This window comes from Euprymna scolopes, chromosome 14 (genome assembly GCF_053919585.1).
Source record: "Euprymna scolopes isolate OS-2025 chromosome 14, ASM5391958v1, whole genome shotgun sequence".
NCBI lineage: Eukaryota > Metazoa > Mollusca > Cephalopoda > Sepiida > Sepiolidae > Euprymna > Euprymna scolopes.
This window is the reverse complement of record NC_136495.1, coordinates 115,446,525-115,468,437: the sequence shown is the minus strand read 5'-3', so window position 1 is coordinate 115,468,437 and position 21,913 is coordinate 115,446,525. Positions and strand designations below refer to the sequence as shown.

At 33.8% G+C, this 21,913-nt stretch overlaps 1 protein-coding gene across 3 annotated transcripts in view; it reads left to right on the top strand.

The window, feature by feature from the left end:
- Positions 1-21,913, top strand: part of LOC145293237 (uncharacterized) — a 284,727-nt gene that overhangs the window by 134,300 nt on the left and 128,514 nt on the right. The gene's annotated exons all lie outside the window — the stretch shown is intronic.

The window sequence follows — 21,913 nt, the reverse complement described above, 5'->3', positions numbered from 1 at the left end:
AAGAATACATAACATAATTAGATCCTTCTTGGATAAGAGAAAAATCCAGGTTGTCCTTGACGGTCGTACATCTAAACAATATGATATAAATGCGGGAGTGCCTCAGGGGTCTATCCTTGGACCTCTGCTATTCTTAATATTCATAAATGACCTTCCTGACAAAATTGCCTGTGTGATGGGTATGTATGCTGACGACACCACGCTCTATAACAGACACGACAGGAAAACAAATGAACACATATCTAAAGAAATGGCAGAAACACTAGAGGATGACCTCCGATCCGTAGTGGAATGGCGAAAAAAATGGATATTCACCTTCAATGCTGCCAAGACTAAACTTGTTTCCTTCAATAACTACAAGAACCCTTCCCTACCGCCAATAGCAATGGCCAATGACTCTTTATCTGAAAGTACATCTTTTAAACTCCTTGGCCTAATGTTCACAGGAAACATGAAACAATTACATTGAGAACATTGCCAGGGCCGCTGCGAAGGAGGTGGGGTCTCTCTACCGTGCTAGAAATCTACTAACGCCTGAAAGTATCCTGTACCTCTATAAGGCCACCATTCGCCCATGTATGGAGTATTGTTGTCATATTTGGGCTGGTGCATCTGCCACTAGTCTCTCGCTCCTAGACAAGGTTCAAAAGAGAGTCGCGAATCTGATAGGTCCTGAACTGTCAGCTAAACTTCAGCCTCTGTCCCATCGACGAAATGTTGCATCCCTCTGCTTATTCTACAAGTACTTTAACGAAGAATGCTCTGACAAACTGCAAGCACTTGTGCCCCTACGATGTGAATACCCCCGACAACCCCGACAAGCAGCTAAATCCCACCCCTTCACAGTAGAGATCCCTAGATGCAAGAGAACCTTCTACTCCAGTAGTTTCTCCCCCAGAACAGCTAGACTTTGGAATTCCCTTCTGGGTCTCTGCTTCCCCGACTGCACTGACATGCAGAAGTTCAAGTGAAACGTGAACCGACATCTTGCTGCCCAACTTCCTACACAGTACCGCTGATGCTTATGTCCCCGATAGCAGCTCCCTACAACAAAGTGGCAATGTGCCTTGTTTGGGGTGAAAATGTAAAAAAAAAAAAAAAAATTTTTAATTATATTTTAAAAATAATATTTATGCCGCTCCCCCTGTGGGGGAACCAAATTGGTTAAAGGGAAAATTATTCCCAATTCGCATTTAGGTAAAAATGCACTTTCGTAAATAATTGAATTCATTCAAGGCATATCGCAAAAACAAAAACAAATAACATATATATATAAATATATATATATATATATATAGAAAGAGAGAGATATGGCCCCGTTTCTTTTTGACACACACACACACACACACACACACACACACACATATATATATATATACACTGATGATCGCGTAAGTATGAAACATTAGTGTCTGTAGGTATAAAATAATTATTATTATTTAATTATAATTATCAAGTCTTTTTAAGAATATTAAGGATTTAAGAATATTAAGGATGGGCCCTTTGAGAAATATAAACTAAGAGGCAGTCAACTAGCCTTTAGATTTCACAACTTCCGCTCTACCGCTTCCTCTTTAACGTTCACAACTTCCTCTCGTTCAAACATTCTGGATTGTCTAATCCCTGTGCTCGAATTGTGTGCTAATTAGTTGTTAATTCCCTTCATAGCCGTAGCAATTGTTTGGTGTCCCGGGGCTAAGCAAATGGAGTCAAAGATGGCTTTGTGACAGGGTTCGAATCCCTCGACCGGCAGGAATTGCAACCTCCTACACTGATGATTGCGTAAGCATGAAGTACTTGTGTCTGTAGGTATAAAAGAATATTTATTATTCCATTATAAATACATATATTGTCATATTCAATTTAGATAGACAAAATTATCATAAGTCGCTACAATATATCTACTGTTTCAGTCTCAGACATCGTCAAGCGATAATAAACCTCCGGTTTGACTCTAGGCCAATCCTTAAATAAAAAAAAATCTAGACACAAATCCTTAAATAATATAGACAATTACTCTCTGCGTATTTAATTCTGCTCCTGTCTAATTTTTTTTTTATTATTGCTGTTTTTGTTTTTGGTAAGAACTGGCCGATGTAACTGTCATAATCGTTTTTGTTTTTTTGTTTGTTTGTTTTTTTGTTTTTTTTTCGTCTAGATCCATCGTCAGGGATTGTTAACATTGAAGATTTCAGGATATTTGTAGATATTATATTTTCCCGTGAATCGCATGTTATTAACTATTTTTAAATGTTTTATATTTCTTTGGTTATTGAAATAATTGAAGAATAGAAGTCTACTAAAACCTCTAGAATTTGAGAGCGGAATTAGGAATATTGGTTAGCAAAGTGCTTGCCTGTATATATATATATATATATATATATATATATATATATATATATATATATATATGTATATATATATATATATATATATATATATATATATTTCTGTAGAAATATATGTTCTTATTAATATGTTCTTATTATATATCAATCCTTATATCCTTATATAAGAAGCTCAATGTGATTACAGAGCAATACATAGAATAAATGACAAAAAGTTATATTCCAAAATTCATGATGTTGACCATCTTATAATTTATTCCTTTAAATCAGTTGGCTTATACAATTCTTGACAGTATCTGTTTCGTAGCGCAAAATTAATTAGTATATCAATTATTGAATCTATTATGCCCCTAACTCATCAGAAGAAATAGCAACAATCAATCCGTCAAAAGGAATTGAAATGTGATTTGACATGGTAAAAATCCGAAAATTGGAAGAAAAGCTGCAGTTACCTCTATATTTTTCCATTACGCCATATTGAATAAAAAATAAAAATTCAATATGGCGTAATGGAAAAACATATATATATATAAGTAACGTTGTGTGTGAGAGAGACAGTTCCTTCCTCATAAGTTCCAAAACGGTGAAGCCTATCTTTTGCAAATTTCACACAAAGCTAACTTATATGTCTGGCAGTGTTCTTAGATATATTTTCATCAGATACTTATCGAGAATCGAGAAATATCCGATCTTAAAAATAGTTTTTCTTTCTTATAGATGAAAAAAGAATTTTTACAGGGGAATATTTTACATTACACCAGCCAAGGGAGATAATAACATCTTAGCAAATTATTTCTTGTTAAAAAAAAAAGAAAGAACAGGTTTATTGTCATCTGGAGATATAACTCAGTGGTAGAGCATTCGACTACAGATCGAATGAATACGTGTTACAGCCTGGGTGTATCTCACCATTTAATTTTTTTTTTCTTATTAATGAGTTCAGTTTACGATAAAAGAAGAGGTACCATTTAAAATCGCTGCAAATCATTTCTTCGTTTGCATATTTTAAAACTAAACATTAATCAAAAGGGACTTTTCCAGGGCATTCACCGTCAAGCTCAAATATTAGCTGATGTGATATTGTAAACAAACACAGACGGAACTTGATGAACGACATTATACTATATTTTGATTAATGCAGATTTCGTATTTATTATTATATAATGCTAGACTACCCGTGACCCGTTGGGTCAGTATGTTATATTAGCTATGGAATTAATGCATGAGCGTGAAACTTCTGACGTAAAGAAAATATTTTTTTTGCGACATAACAGAAACATTTCTATGAAAGTATATTAAAATGAAAAAAAAAAGAATATAGATAGATTTCTATGAATCGTTCTGTTTATAATTGTTTAGTTTTGGAAAACTTACAGCCATTGAATTATAAGTGGCTTGCCATACTTATAGGTAAATGTGCACTAAACAGATACCATAATACTTAAAGTTAAATTCAAATTTTAATATATCTTTTAATTTAAATACGAAAAAAAAAACAATTGGAGCGCTGAAAACGTACACAGTAAAACAATACGTTTTATTGTCGCGTTGATTACTTCTTTGTAACGCAAATTAAAAAATATATTTTCGGGGTTATTTATTTATTTTGGTAGTGTAGAAGAAAATGTATGAATGTTTTTTAAGAATGGTATATTAAAAAATGGAGAATAATATTTTTAAAAGGGAAGGCGGTGGTTAATTCTCCGTTGTAAAATGCCCTTGTGGTTGTCAACAGGTTAAAGTAGATTTATTTGTAAGAAAATTGCGTTAAAATAACTTAAATGTAATACGGAAATGAACGATATAAAAAAATGCAGAAAGTATTAACAATCGTTTATTTGGATAATTTAAAACAGTAGAACAATACGTTTTATTGTCACGTTGATTATTTGTTTATGTACGCATACGCAACCGGAAGTCATAAACCGGATCTTCGGTTACAACACCCGTTACAAATTCATTTGAGTTTTATAATTATATAGATTATATTAGATCCAATATATATCAATGATTTAAAAGGTTTTGTTTTTTTAAATGACTCGTGCGTCACTACCGAGAAACCAAAACGTTTAGCTTGCGATTTACTTTTTTCCGTGACGTTAATGTCTGAGCTATGAAGACATATTTGCTGTAAGGCTGAAATTTAAAACATGAACCAATAGCTATTACGTTACGCATGCATATCCGTAATGCCGTCGTTCGACCTTCACCTGGCAAATTCCATTTTTTTAATTTTCATACTTTTACATCGATTTTCCTCCGTTAAAACCCAAATGTAAAGTTTCGCATGTGTTCGAATGCTCAATATTAAAGTTTCATGTCTGTAGACCAAAAACTGACACAGGAGTTTGATAGGAAATTTTTTTTAACAAATATGTATGCGCATACATAAATATATATATAGAAAAATGTCTGTGTTTACTATAATCTATTTACACAAATATTACGCAATTATAAATAAGAGTTAAAAACATATTTAATTTAAAAAGGAAGCACAAAATAAGTGGATAGTCATTAATCCGCGGAGTTTCGAAGAAATACTTTCCTTCTCATCAGAGGGTAGGAATTAAAATTAGAATTAATTAAGGACTATCCACTTATTTTGTGCTTCCTTTTTAAAATGAAATATGTTTTTAACTCTTTTTCAAAGTGTTCTTAACATGTTTTATTAACTACTTGTTCTTATATATACTTGTTCTTATATATATATATATATATATATATATATATATATATATATATATATATATATATATATATATATATATATAAAGGGGTTAAAATTTCTGACGTTCAACTATAATATAAAAACGACATTATTTGTGTACCAACCTAATATATATATATATATATATATATATATATATATATATATATATATATATGCATATATATATATATAATAAAAAAGAGTGAGACCGAATAGCCAAGTAGTCAAGGAGGAAGGAAAAACCAAGGAGTGAGCATCGACTAGACCTCCACTGTATAAGTGTGAAAAGAACTGGGACCTTGTGGAGGCTTATTGCCACTCAGATTCCAGTAAAGACCTATGACCGCTGCCAACAAGAAATCCATGGCAAGCAGCTGTTGCGATAATGCAAATTTATTTGCAAATGCTATCGAAAGAGGTGGTGAGTACTGGCAAATCTAGGGACACTTGCTGTCACTCAGCTTCCAGGGAACACCACAGGCTGTATTCAATGAGATCTTTGATGACCTGTGTGAAAGCTCCTTGTGAGCCAATAATAATAATAATAATAATAATAATCTGTTGTATATATAAAATTTACCATGAGGTTCTATTGTACTAGTAAATGGTGGGGGACAATGGAAGACCTTTCTCGGGTGTTAATAGGGGTACAATATTAAGAGAACCCAGTTCTATAATGAACGCCTCTTAAGGCAATGTTGTCATCGTGCTGACAGATCGGGTGATTACGAAGGAAGGAATAACTGTTGTGGATAGATGCGTGCTGCCTTCGTTTTCTGCAGCTCTGCGAATATCAAGAGATCCCCGGGAAGAGGAAGTTAAGCCTAGAAGGCCTTGAGCGCAACAACAGTGCAGTGTAACTTGACACGAAGCCGATCGACGGCCGAGAATGCGCCGGTGAAGTACGATACGCGCGTGGGTTATTTTGAGAGACGGTGGGGGGGGGTGATGGTAGGCGGTTCAGAGACGGAGGGCACAGTTTGGCGGAGAGTTCGCTGATTTTTCATTTGGTAGATGTCTTCTAATATTACCCTTTCTTTCCTTGTAGAAGAAAAAGAAGAATAAGAACACTAAAAATAAAATAATAAATATTTTTCCCTTAATATGCTACCTCTCTCCTTTCCCCTCTTCCCCCTCCGTCTCTCGTTCTTATATATATATATATATATATATATATATATATATATATATATATATATATATATATATATATATATATATATATATATATATATATATAAGAACAAGTATATATAAGAACAAGTAGTTAATAAAACATGTTAAGAACACTTTGAAAAAGAGTTAAAACATATTTCATTTTAAAAAGGAAGCAAAAAATAAGTGGATAGTCCTTAATTAATTCTAATTTTAATTCCTACCCTCTGATGAGAAGGAAAGTATTTCTTCGAAACTCCGCGGATTAATGACTATCCACTTATTTTGTGCTTCCTTTTTAAAATTAAATATGTTTTTAACTCTTTTTCAAAGTATTTTTAACGTGTTTTATTAACTAAAATATTAAAATATCAACGCAACATTAATTTTCTCTTTCTTTTTTTTTTTCTTTTTTTTTTTAATTATTTGCTGTGGACAGCGATGCATCGTCCCAATGTTTCAAATTCCAAATAACCATCTTTGCACAGTCGGGAGATTTTTTCCTCCTTGACACCGAAATCAATAGAGTTTAGGCCATTCTTGAACTGGCCTATCCCTGTTGACTGCGATGTGTATTACTGGTCCTCAGCAGTTCTAGGACATCCACTCTCCCAGGCTTTACAGTTTCTCTTTGGGAAGAGTTTAGTTTATTGTTAATCTACCCGAGATGTCTCTATCAGGGAATACTGATAGGGTAGTGTCCCTTCGTGAATGTGGAGGAGAGGGCTCCTCAATCTTACTTTTCATTTAAGGGTTCTACCTCTTATCTTCAGTACAATTGTTTTCAAGTCCAATAACTCTTATAACCATTGAAACGATAAAAAGGGAATCAAAGGAATTATTGCTATAATAAAAAGCTCAATATGCAAATAAACTTAATCATCAATACAATAAAGACATTGATGGAGTAGAGTAGGAGTTATAAAAGATTATTGGTTGGTTGGTTGGTTGGTTGGTTGGTTGGTTGGTTGTTTTTGTTTTACGGCATATCAACCCTTTTCAGGTTATTTAATGCTGAATCCGGTGATTTTAAAGAAAAAGATTTTAATAGAATATATTTGTTGTTTTCAAGTCGGTTTCTATTTAACCCATAGTTGGGACCCTAACAGGTACTACCACTCCGGGTCAGAGTGGACCTGAGAGCAATGGCAATTAAAGGGTGGCTCCACACTCCCCAAAGCCCGGAAGCTGGGGCCTCACCACTGGATATAGTTTAAGGTCAGATCCAGGACCAAAAGATTATTGAATTGATAAATAAACCTTTATTCTCTAGTGTATATTTTGTATTTTTCTCTTGCAAATATATATATATATATATGTATATATATATATGTGTGTGTGTGTGTGTGTGTGTGTGTGTGTGTGTGTGTGTGTGTGTGTGTGTGTGTAGTCATCCACAGACAGATTGTTTCGCTGTATCACAGCTCTTCAGTACGTCTAGACTAGCAACTAGCTCAAGCCAGGATTGAAACTCGACTGCCTAAGTGGCTTTCTCTCTTTCAGCTCTATTCGGGGCCACCATAATTAGGGACACTTACCAATACCAGAGGTGCCATTGTCTCTCGAGGGCGTGTTTATATAATAGATTGGGCTAAACTTCGTTAAATACCATTTGTTCTAAGAGAAAGGGGGTGTATTGGGAGGGTGTTGATAGCTAGGAGGAAAGTTTTGCCATTCCAATGGCCCTATTTCATAACGTGGTCTTTTTAGGTAAACCTGTTGAGAAAGGAGCAAAAACAAAATAAAGGATTACACAAATAGGAAAAAGAATGTTCTAGAAATGTAAACACCCCCCCACACACACACACAAGGGGGGGCAGCGTTTAAGCATAACCGGGAAATTTTTTTTGCGCGTGGTTGTTGTGCGTACCCAATTTTTACGATGAAGTAAGAAAAGGGCAGAAAATAAAGGAAGCTAAGAACTGAGACTAAAATGGCGTCTGCCGGGTACGGCAGGTCCCCTGCAGTTATCCTGGCGAAATTGACACACCTACCTGGTGGAATCTATATCCCTTTTAAGCACCTGTCAGAAGTGAAAAGAACTGCTTCTTTTTTTTTTCTTTTTTTTTTTTTTTTTTGAAGGAATGCTCGTTAGATACTTGTGTAAAAAAAGTCAAAAAATAAAACACTAGTGTCAGATTCAGCGCATGCGCAGAAAAAACATAAAAAGATATCTAGAGGCAAAAAAAAAGATGCGTTCGTGAAACTTTTATTTATAAAAATGAAGGGAAAAGTGTAACGCCTAACAATGAGATCGAATGACAGACACATAGACTATGCTATGAATAGAACGAAATTAATATAAACCTCATACCTGAAAGTACTCATTTTAAACTCTTCGGCCTAATGTTCACAAGGAACATGAGTTGGAGCAGATACGTTGAGAGAATTGTCGGGGCCGCTGCAAGGAAGGTGGGCTCTCTCTACCGTATTAGAAAGCTATGTACGCCTAAAAGTGTCCTGTACTTCTATAAGGCCACCATTCGCCCATGTATGGAGTACTGTTGTCACATTTGGGCTGGTACATCTGCTACTAGTCTCTCACTCCTGGACAGGGTTTTAAAGAGAGTCGCCAACCTGATAGGTCCTGAACTGTCATCTAACCTTGAACCTCTGTCATATCGACGAAATGTTTCATCCTTCAGCCTGTTCTACAAGTATTTTAATGGTGAATGCTTCGACAAACTACAAGTACTTGTACCCCCTCGACAAGAGAAGCAACAAGATCCCACTCCTACACGGTAGAGCTCCCTAGATGTAAGAAAGCCTTCTACTCTAATAGTTTCTTCCCAAGAACTGCTAGACTTCTGCTTCCCCAACTGTACTTACATGCAGAAGTTCAAGTGTAATGTCAACAGGCATCTTGCTGTTCAACTCCCTTTATAATATCCCTGCAACTTATATCCCCGATTATAGCTCAATACATTAAAGCGGCACTGTGACTTGTTTGGGGTGAAAATAGATTTTTTTTTTTTTTTGAATAAGTAGTAAAATCATATAGAACTTTATTATATTATCAGGTCAATAAGGAAGAAAGTGAGACAGAAATTGAAAAAAACTATTTTGCTTCTCATCGAAAGAGAAGAAAAGCTGGAATTATATAAAGATTAAGGACACTTAGACTAGAAATGAAAAAGTAAGATTAATTTATAAAATATATATGGCGATTAAGCTACACTGAATATTCGGCGTTTCATCCATTCTAGGATTCCTCTGGCTTATGCGGATAAATATAATTAGTTTTATAAAATATATATGGCGATTAAGCTACACTGAATATTCGGCGTTTAATCCACTCTAGGATTCCTCAGGCTTATGCGGATAAATATAATTAGTTTTATAAAATATATATGGCGATTAAGCTACACTGAATATTCGGCGTTTCATCCATTCTAGGATTCCTCAGACTTATGCGGATAAATATAATTAGTTTTATAAAATATATATGGCGATTAAGCTACACTGAATATTCGGCGTTTCATCCACTCTAGGATTCCTCAGACTTATGCGGATAAATATAATTAGTTTTATAAAATATATATGGCGATTAAGCTACACTGAATATTCGGCGTTTCATCCACTCTAGGATTCCTCAGACTTATGCGGATAAATATAATTAGTTTTATAAAATATATATGGCGATTAAGCTACACTGAATATTCGGCGTTTCATCCACTCTAGGATTCCTCAGACTTATGCGGATAAATATAATTAGTTTTATAAAATATATATGGCGATTAAGCTACACTGAATATTCGGCGTTCCATCCATTCTAGGATTCCTCAGACTTATGCGGATAAATATAATTAGTTTTATAAAATATATATGGCGATTAAGCTACACTGAATATTCGGCGTTTCATCCACTCTAGGATTCCTCAGACTTATGCGGATAAATATAATTAGTTTTATAAAATATATATGGCGATTAAGCTACACTGAATATTCGGCGTTTCATCCACTCTAGGATTCCTCAGACTTATGCGGATAAATATAATTAGTTTTATAAAATATATATGGCCATTAAGCTACACTGAATATTCGGCGTTTCATCCACTCTAGGGTTCCTCAGGCTTATGATGATAAATATAATTAGTTTTATAAAATATATATGGCGATTAAGCTACACTGAATATTCGGCGTTTCATCCACTCTAGGATTCCTCAGACTTATGCGGATAAATATAATTAGTTTTATAAAATATATATGGCGATTAAGCTACACTGAATATTCGGCGTTTCATCCACTCTAGGATTCCTCACACTTATGCGGATAAATATAATTAGTTTTATAAAATATATATGGCGATTAAGCTACACTGAATATTCGGCGTTTCATCCACTCTAGGATTCCTCAGACTTATGCGGATAAATATAATTAGTTTTATAAAATATATATGGCGATTAAGCTACACTGAATATTCGGCGTTTCATCCATTCTAGGATTCCTCAAACTTATGCGGATAAATATAATTAGTTTTATAAAATATATATGGCGATTAAGCTACACTGAATATTCGGCGTTTCATCCACTCTAGGATTCCTCAGACTTATGCGGATAAATATAATTAGTTTTATAAAATATATATGGCGATTAAGCTACACTGAATATTCGGCGTTTCATCCACTCTAGGATTCCTCAGACTTATGCGGATAAATATAATTAGTTTTATAAAATATATATGGCGATTAAGCTACACTGAATATTCGGCGTTTCATCCACTCTAGGATTCCTCAGACTTATGCGGATAAATATAATTAGTTTTATAAAATATATATGGCGATTAAGCTACACTGAATATTCGGCGTTTCATCCATTCTAGGATTCCTCAGACTTATGCGGATAAATATAATTAGTTTTATAAAATATATATGGCCATTAAGCTACACTGAATATTCGGCGTTTCATCCATTCTAGGATTCCTCAGGCTTATGCGGATAAATATAATTAGTTTTATAAAATATATATGGCGATTAAGCTACACTGAATATTCGGCGTTTCATCCACTCTAGGATTCCTCAGACTTATGCGGATAAATATAATTAGTTTTATAAAATATATATGGCGATTAAGCTACACTGAATATTCGGCGTTTCATCCACTCTAGGATTCCTCAGGCTTATGCGGATAAATATAATTAGTTTTATAAAATATATATGGCGATTAAGCTACACTGAATATTCGGCGTTTCATCCATTCTAGGATTCCTCAGACTTATGCGGATAAATATAATTAGTTTTATAAAATATATATGGGGATTAAGCTACACTGAATATTCGGCGTTTCATCCACTCTAGGATTCCTCAGACTTATGCGGATAAATATAATTAGTTTTATAAAATATATATGGCGATTAAGCTACACTGAATATTCGGCGTTTCATCCACTCTAGGATTCCTCAGATTTATGCGGATAAATATAATTAGTTTTATAAAATATATATGGCGATTAAGCTACACTGAATATTCGGCATTTAATCCACTCTAGGATTCCTCAGACTTATGTGGATAAATATAATTAGTTTTATAAAATATATATGGCGATTAAGCTACACTGAATATTCGGCGTTTCATCCACTCTAGGATTCCTCAGACTTATGCGGATAAATATAATTAGTTTTATAAAATATATATGGCGATTAAGCTACACTGAATATTCGGCGTTTCATCCACTCTAGGATTCCTCAGACTTATGCGGATAAATATAATTAGTTATATAAAATATATATGGCGATTAAGCTACACTGAATATTCGGCGTTTCATCCACTCTAGGATTCCTCAGACTTATGCGGATAAATATAATTAGTTTTATAAAATATATATGGCGATTAAGCTACACTGAATATTCGGCGTTTCATCCACTCTAGCATTCCTCAGACTTATGCGGATAAATATAATTAGTTTTATAAAATATATATATGGCGATTAAGCTACACTGAATATTCGGCGTTTCATCCACTCTAGGATTCCTCAGACTTATGCGGATAAATATAATTAGTTTTATAAAATATATATGGCGATTAAGCTACACTGAATATTCGGCGTTTCATCCACTCTAGGATTCCTCAGACTTATGCGGATAAATATAATTAGTTTTATAAAATATATATGGCGATTAAGCTACACTGAATATTCGGCGTTTCATCCACTCTAGGATTCCTCAGACTTATGCGGATAAATATAATTAGTTTTATAAAATATATATGGCGATTAAGCTACACTGAATATTCGGCGTTTCATCCACTCTAGGATTCCTCAGACTTATGCGGATAAATATAATTAGTTTTATAAAATATATATGGCGATTAAGCTACACTGAATATTCGGCGTTTCATCCATTCTAGGATTCCTCAGACTTATGCGGATAAATATAATTAGTTTTATAAAATATATATGGCGATTAAGCTACACTGAATATTCGGCGTTTCATCCACTCTAGGATTCCTCAGACTGGTGCGGATAAATATAATTAGTTTTATAAAATATATATGGCGATTAAGCTACACTGAATATTCGGCGTTTCATCCACTCTAGGATTCCTCAGACTTATGCGGATAAATATAATTAGTTTTATAAAATATATATGGCGATTAAGCTACACTGAATATTCGGCGTTTCATCCACTCTAGGATTCCTCAGACTTATGCGGATAAATATAATTAGTTTTATAAAATATATATGGCGATTAAGCTACACTGACTATTCGGCGTTTCATCCACTCTAGGATTCCTCAGACTTATGCGGATAAATATAATTAGTTTTATAAAATATATATGGCGATTAAGCTACACTGAATATTCGGCGTTTCATCCATTCTAGGATTCCTCAGACTTATGCGGATAAATATAATTAGTTTTATAAAATATATATGGCCATTAAGCTACACTGAATATTCGGCGTTTCATCCACTCTAGGATTCCTCAGACTTATGCGGATAAATATAATTAGTTTTATAAAATATATATGGCCATTAAGCTACACTGAATATTCGGCGTTTCATCCATTCTAGGATTCCTCAGACTTATGCGGATAAATATAATTAGCTTTATAAAATATATATGGCGATTAAGCTACACTGAATATTCGGCGTTTCATCCATTCTAGGATTCCTCAGACTTATGCGGATAAATATAATTAGTTTTATAAAATATATATGGCGATTAAGCTACACTGAATATTCGGCGTTTCATCCACTCTAGGATTCCTCAGACTTATGCGGATAAATATAATTAGTTTTATAAAATATATATGGCGATTAAGCTACACTGAATATTCGGCGTTTCATCCACTCTAGGATTCCTCAGACTTATGCGGATAAATATAATTAGTTTTATAAAATATATATGGCGATTAAGCTACACTGAATATTCGGCGTTTCATCCACTCTAGGATTCCTCACACTTATGCGGATAAATATAATTAGTTTTATAAAATATATATGGCGATTAAGCTACACTGAATATTCGGCGTTTCATCCACTCTAGGATTCCTCAGACTTATGCGGATAAATATAATTAGTTTTATAAAATATATATGGCGATTAAGCTACACTGAATATTCGGCGTTTCATCCACTCTAGGATTCCTCAGACTTATGCGGATAAATATAATTAGTTTTATAAAATATATATGGCGATTAAGCTACACTGAATATTCGGCGTTTCATCCACTCTAGGATTCCTCAGACTTATGCGGGTAAATATAATTAGTTTTATAAAATATATATGGCGATTAAGCTACACTGAATATTCGGCGTTTCATCCACTCTAGGATTCCTCAGACTTATGTGGATAAATATAATTAGTTTTATAAAATATATATGGCGATTAAGCTACACTGAATATTCGGCGTTTCATCCACTCTAGGATTCCTCAGACTTATGCGGATAAATATAATTAGTTTTATAAAATATATATGGCGATTAAGCTACACTGAATATTCGGCGTTTCATCCACTCTAGGATTCCTCAGACTTATGCGGATAAATATAATTAGTTTTATAAAATATATATGGCGATTAAGCTACACTGAATATTCGGCGTTTCATCCACTCTAGGATTCCTCAGACTTATGCGGATAAATATAATTAGTTTTATAAAATATATATGGCGATTAAGCTACACTGAATATTCGGCGTTTCATCCACTCTAGGATTCCTCAGACTTATGCGGATAAATATAATTAGTTTTATAAAATATATATGGCGATTAAGCTACACTGAATATTCGGCGTTTCATCCACTCTAGGATTCCTCAGACTTATGCGGATAAATATAATTAGTTTTATAAAATATATATGGCGATTAAGCTACACTGAATATTCGGCGTTTCATCCATTCTAGGATTCCTCAGACTTATGCGGATAAATATAATTAGTTTTATAAAATATATATGGCGATTAAGCTACACTGAATATTCGGCGTTTCATCCACTCTAGGATTCCTCAGACTGGTGCGGATAAATATAATTAGTTTTATAAAATATATATGGCGATTAAGCTACACTGAATATTCGGCGTTTCATCCACTCTAGGATTCCTCAGACTTATGCGGATAAATATAATTAGTTTTATAAAATATATATGGCGATTAAGCTACACTGAATATTCGGCGTTTCATCCACTCTAGGATTCCTCAGACTTATGCGGATAAATATAATTAGTTTTATAAAATATATATGGCGATTAAGCTACACTGACTATTCGGCGTTTCATCCACTCTAGGATTCCTCAGACTTATGCGGATAAATATAATTAGTTTTATAAAATATATATGGCCATTAAGCTACACTGAATATTCGGCGTTTCATCCATTCTAGGATTCCTCAGACTTATGCGGATAAATATAATTAGTTTTATAAAATATATATGGCGATTAAGCTACACTGAATATTCGGCGTTTCATCCATTCTAGGATTCCTCAGACTTATGCGGATAAATATAATTAGTTTTATAAAATATATATGGCGATTAAGCTACACTGACTATTCGGCGTTTCATCCACTCTAGGATTCCTCAGACTTATGCGGATAAATATAATTAGTTTTATAAAATATATATGGCGATTAAGCTACACTGAATATTCGGCGTTTCATCCACTCTAGGATTCCTCAGACTTATGCGGATAAGCCTGAGGAATCCTAGAGTGGATGAAACACCGAATATTCAGTGTAGCTAATCGCCATATATATTTTATAAATTACTAACTAGCTCTACCTACGTATTCAGCACTTTTGAAGTAAATACTTAAAGTTTACACATAAATCTATACTTTCGTATATTAATTTTATGTGAGTAAATGAAGTAATTATATATATATATATATATATATATATATGAGCAAACAGTTAATAAAATATGTTAAAAAACACTTTAAAATGAGTTAAAAACATATTTCATCTGAAAAGGAAACACTAGATAAATGGATAGTCCTTAATCCACGAAGTTTCGAAGAAATACTCTCCTTTTCATCAGAGGGTAGGAATTAGTAAAATGCGGGATCGGATTGGATTTTGCATGCAGAATATATATATATACACATATATATATATATATATATATATATATATATATATATATATATATATATATATATATATATATATATATATAATTAGTTTGGGGGGAGAAATCAAGCAGAGTGCTCAATTATCATGAAAATCCGAAAATAAGGGCGTATTATTTATATTTTGTTTACAGAATGTTTTAAATGAGATATGTCATTGGTACCGTCGGTTTCAAACTCGATAATGGGGGGCCGTTATAGATACCCATATCAAGCTCTCTTCAGCCAATACTCAATATATATATATATATATATATATATATATATATATATATATATATATATATATATACGGGCTCATTAACAAGTAATCGGCCAGGAATCGCACAGCATTATGCAAGATAGGGCTGCTCTATAAGAGCGAATACATGAAGCTATGACTACTATTCCGCAAGAGAAATTGGTTGGTGCGATTGCTGATCGACTTGAAAAGCTGGTGGCATATATTGAATTTTAAATAAAATAAACGTCGGCATCCGTATTCAATTAAATATTTACATGTCGTATACGTTCGCCTGTGATTCGCTTTGCTTGCTTCTGATTAAAATATAAACTGTTTTGGTTTTTGTGCTTTTTTTTTCAGATTATTGTTTATAATATGTATATTATATATATTTATATATATATATATATATTATTTGTATTTCATTTGTTATTGATTTCTGTGTGAAATGTTAAGCATCATTTCATTCATTTCATCATCATTTTCCATCAAATTACTGCCCTTGACCAATTATATTTAGATTTACGGCCATATTCAAAATACAACGTACAAATTATGTATAGGGTGTCCAAAAAGTCATTGAAGGGTTTTTAGCTATAATAGATTCTTTATTTTTGACGATATCTTTCTGTAATTCTTTTAATTGCAAAATTAAACAATTTTTATTTATGAAAAATAATGTCTTTTAAATGTTCCCATTTTCAGCTTCGCATATTTGTTCTCTTTCCAAAACATTATTCATGACAGATTGCAGAATCTGTGGATTGCGATTTAACTCCCTTGTTTTGTTCCTGATGTTTTCCTTCAATTCTCGCAGGGTTTGGGGTTTGTTAACATACACTCTTTTTTTAAGATATCCCCATAAGAAAAAGTTGGTGCTTGTAAAGTCTAGGGAACGTGGTGGTCATTTGACATTGCCATGGCGGGAGATAATGTCGCCAAAGCATTGCCTGAGAAGCTCCATGGTGTCTCTCGCCGTATGTGCCGTTGCTCAATGTTATACTTATCTATAATCAGTTTTCAAAATATTATCTGCAAAATATCTGAAATAAAGAAAAAAATAATCATTAATGGTAACATGACAAAGATTTTCAACCTTTCAGTGACTTTTTGGATTATGTAAATTTATGTTACGTTGTAAGATAATAAGAATGTCTAACTAGCGCTTTAATACAATACAATACAATAATACGGTAAGAAGGAACACAGGCCTGTATAACCAATATTATATTCTCTCAATACACATCATCTCTAAATTTGTAGTCAAATCGAAGCGGGTGATTCCTCTAATCTTTGTCTAGTCTGCCTTTGAAGGTATTAAGTGACTCTGCAGATACCGCTTCTCACGTTGGAAGAAGTGTGTTCGAACAGATCCAGCTTCCCCCTTCCGATATCGCTGCTTATTCAAACGCAAGGAATGGCCATGGGTCCTAGAATCTTGTTTCAAAGGAAGCATCCTGAGACAGTCCACGTTATATTCCCCATGCAGATATTTGAAGACTTGGATTTTATCGTTCGTTTCGGATTTCTCTTTGGCACCGACCATTGGTCTTCGCTGAAATTTGGCTGGCAATAAGTCTCACCAAGTTTCCAGGCCTCTTTGCACTCAATCAGCGGAGGTCTGGCTAGTGCTTTCTCTCCTCGGTCTTTCCATCCTCAGTACTAAAAAGGGTGACCATTTGGGAATTCCAGGTGCTGTATTTTTCTCCGCTTACCTCGGCATTGTTTCCAGTCGTCCTGGACTCAAGCAGTGCCGATTCAGTAGAGGTGTGGTTTGGGATTGCTCAACCCTTACCTCATAATTTCACGCGCAGCTACCCTTACAGGGGGTATCCATTGTCTTTCGAGACTGAACGGAAGCTTCCACTTCCACCTAGCAAGTATCAATTGACAGCAAGTCTTCTCAAACCCAACGAATGCTAGTCGTATGCTTCTAGTAATGTCTTTTAGTAAGTTCCCAGGGCTCTTCCGGCAATATGCACTAAATCTACGTTCATGGTCGGCATCATGATCATTATCATCATCCTCGGTGGTAGTAGTAGTAGTAGTAGTAGTAGTAGTAGTAGTAGTAGTAGTAATTCACTGATTTGATTTTTTTTTTTTTTTAATACTGACCTTCGTTTGAGATCAATGCAAGTCTTCTCAGGGCACCAGTTTTCTGCACATCATTCAAGATGATCAATGGTAATATTGTTGCCTGGATGCTGACTGATTCCCACAAATTTAAAAGTTCTAATATCTTTAAAGTCCTGCAACGACCATGAGTATAACGGTCACGTGAATCTTACTTGGTAAACAGTCTTATATTACCATGGAGCCTAATGGATTTTCATTGCTAAAAGAGTTAATGACATTAAAACATTAGAACCGGTGTCGGGTGAGATGATAATATCAATGTAATATAATGAAAGGGGGGGGAGGTTAGAAGTACGAAAGGCTCTGATTGGTCGAGCAGTCGCGTGTGTTATGGAGGGTGGTGAACTTTTTAAATCGTCAACAATGAAGTTCCTATTTACTTGCCTTCCCACGAGGACAATGTGAAACACAAGGTCGGTTTTTAATGTGAGTAAATCCAGCTCCCCTCCACCACTACCCCCCCAACGCCAAAAAAAAATAGGAACACTCTGGGTTAGAAAAAAAAATTCGAATTGCCCCGGTCTAGAAGGATCTCTCCTTCAAGTTTAGCATCAGAACAGTGAAGTTAACCAGTTGGTGTTTAACAACGGTAAGATGAACACGGGGGGTGGGGCTGCTCGGGACTTTTATCAGTCTAATAAAAGAAACTATCGCATTATTTTTTATTTATTTACTAAGGTATCACCACTTGTCAAGGCCCAAATGCCACTCGAGGATAAGAGTCAAATGAGTGTCAGGGAGACAGTGAACATTATCCTGCGTAATTAGTTTAATGTTTGTGATCATTATGATTTTTGGAACACAGTTAAATGTAAGAGTGGATAATGTAGGCTATATTTAGTTTAATTTAGTTTTATGCAAACTGGACAAAGAAAATGGCGGAAACTTTCCGTGAAAATTCAGATACTTTCAATTTTTCTGAAATTTTATCAGTCGGTATTAGACATCAATTGATAAATATTTCCTTATTTTTTAGTTTCATGGGGTATTTTAAAGGTGTTTAGGGAGCATAGTATGGGCACAACCTTCCTCCCATTTGAAAATCCAAATATTTAATATTTGAATTAAATTTCACCCATACTCTTTAGACAGAAATTAAAACAGATTCCTCGAATTTCAGTTTCTTCTTAAGACTTCTTATGCTTAATCCTTATTTGTTTTTATTTTCTAGAATCAAAATCATTTAATGGATTTGGATCGAAACTGGAATAAGAATTCTAGACAGAATATATATTGATTTTAATCTTTGTAAGGTGACGTAGAAATGGCACAAAAGTGTTCGAGGAATTAATTTTATCTGTCTGGTATTTTTCTAGTATGTTATATATTTATCACTTAGTATTTTTTTAATGTTTGTATACAGCTTAAGGTTAGAATTATCAATTTGAAGCACTTTGATCTGATATTTTTTTTATTCGACCAATCCTCTAGCATCATTCGGAAATTGAAAAACTAATAACTATTTATTTGAACATTTTTTTTATTGGAGGAGATCAATTTCTATTTGCATCTGATTAAAGAAGATATTATATATAAAGTGAATTTATTTCAGCTATATTTTTTTCATTACGGTATGGCCCTATTTCGTAACTTGCTACCGGGTCACAAGCTTGTATCTGTTTAATATCCGCCAAGTCGCCTGTCTTCAAATTATAGTGCTCTAAGGCGACGTATAAGCTTGAGGCGTCTCAATTATGTGTGTGTGTGTGTGTGTGTGTGTGTGTGTGTGTGTGTGTGTGTGTGTGTTAGGACAAAAATATGAGGAAAGAACTTCAGTATTGCAATGAAGGTGTGTCCTGTTTACTTGCCTCCCCAAAATGAGACACAAGGCCGATTTTTTAATGCGAGGAAAAGTTGGTTCCCTAAAGCGGAGCCCTCAGGGTTGAAACAAAAAATTTTTTTAAAATCTTCAGTCCAGAAAGAAATTCTCTTTCTCTAATCGAGGACAGAATAGAATACGTGTAGCATCAGAACAGATACTACACTTTGTACATATCCAAAGGGCAGGTAAATCTTTGCATTACATTAGGACTGTATTAATTTGAGTTCCTATTTGTTGCAGGTATCTCTAGCCATCAATATACTTTATATTTTCCTTGCATCATCATCATCATCATCATCATCATATTCATCATATTCATCATCATCATCATCATCATCATCATCATCGTTTCAATTATTAATGCCAATTTTTATAATTACTGGAACTGCTGGTAATCGATACATTCGCTTGTCTCCTAACTACGTTTTACACAAGGTTGGAGTTAAATTAATCGAATCCTTATAATAAATATTAAGATAGACACGATTAAATAAACCCGGGTACCCCATAACACTTCTACTTGTAGAAAGACAGACACGTCCTGGATTCAATTGGGCAGTCGCCGCCTAGTAGTACATTTTCAAAGTATTTTTCAGCAGAAAACCATGAACTCATCTGCATGCCAACATAATTATTGAATACAACAAAGCGGATATGATGAACGCATGGCGGACGATGTAGACGAAGGTTAAATATGAGTGACTAAAAACATATATTACGAGCAAACATTTATTTTGCTTTATCGTATATAATTATGTAATCATACAAATGAGTTCATAATTTACTATTAAAAATCTGTTATTTTAAGTTGATTATTTGATAACTATATCTGGCGGAGAATAATAACTATATTTGGCGAAGGGATAACAACTATATCTGGCGGTGGGATAATAACTATATCTAGTGGAGGGATAACTATATCTAGCGAAGAGATAATTATATTTGGTGGAGTGATAATAACTATATCTGTTGGAAGGACCATAACTATATCTGGCGAAGGGATAATAACTATATATGGTGAAAGGATAATAACTATAACTGGCGAAGGGATAATGACTATATCTAGTGGAGGGATAACTATATCTAGCGAAGAGATAATTATATTTGGTGGAGTGATAATAACTATATCTGTTGGAAGGACCATAACTATATCTGGCGAAGGGATAATAACTATATATGGTGAAAGGATAATAACTATAACTGGCGAAGGGATAATGACTATATCTAGTGGAGGGATAACTATATCTAGCGAAGAGATAATAATTATATTTGGTGGAGGGATAATAACTATATTTGGACAAAGGGATAATAATTATATCTGGTGGAGGGATAATAATTATATCTGGCGAAGGGATAATAACTACATTGGGACGATTAATCGGAATCGGGAATCGAAGAAATTAGAACTTTTTGCGAGTATCGGAATCCGAAAATTTCCTGTCTATTTTCCGATGCCAAAAAACGATTCGTTTAATTGTCGTTTTCATTTGATTTTGTTTAAAACAAATTCTTACACTGCTGGTAGTAATAATAATATAATAAATATTTATTGATTTTAAACGATTAGTAAAAATAAAATCTGTATTTTACGCTTGAGAAAATCTCTACACAATTAACATGTATTTTTATCGTAATCGGAAAAATAGCAACTCTGCAGTTAGGAATTTATAAGAATCGGAATCGGTAATTGTATCGGAGGTGGGAATTTAGTAAGGAATAGGTAATTGTATCGGAATCGGGTAAAATATTGGAGTCCCATCACCAATATATATATATATATATATATATATATATATATATATATATATATATATAGGGAGAGAGAGTGGGGGGATGGGGGATAAAGATGACCTTCAGCAATCAATGTCCCCACCTAAAATACTGTGAAAGGTAACTTTAGCTGGCAGTTCTCTTTATACAATAATACCTTATATCTAACACGATTAAGCTTTTGCAAACA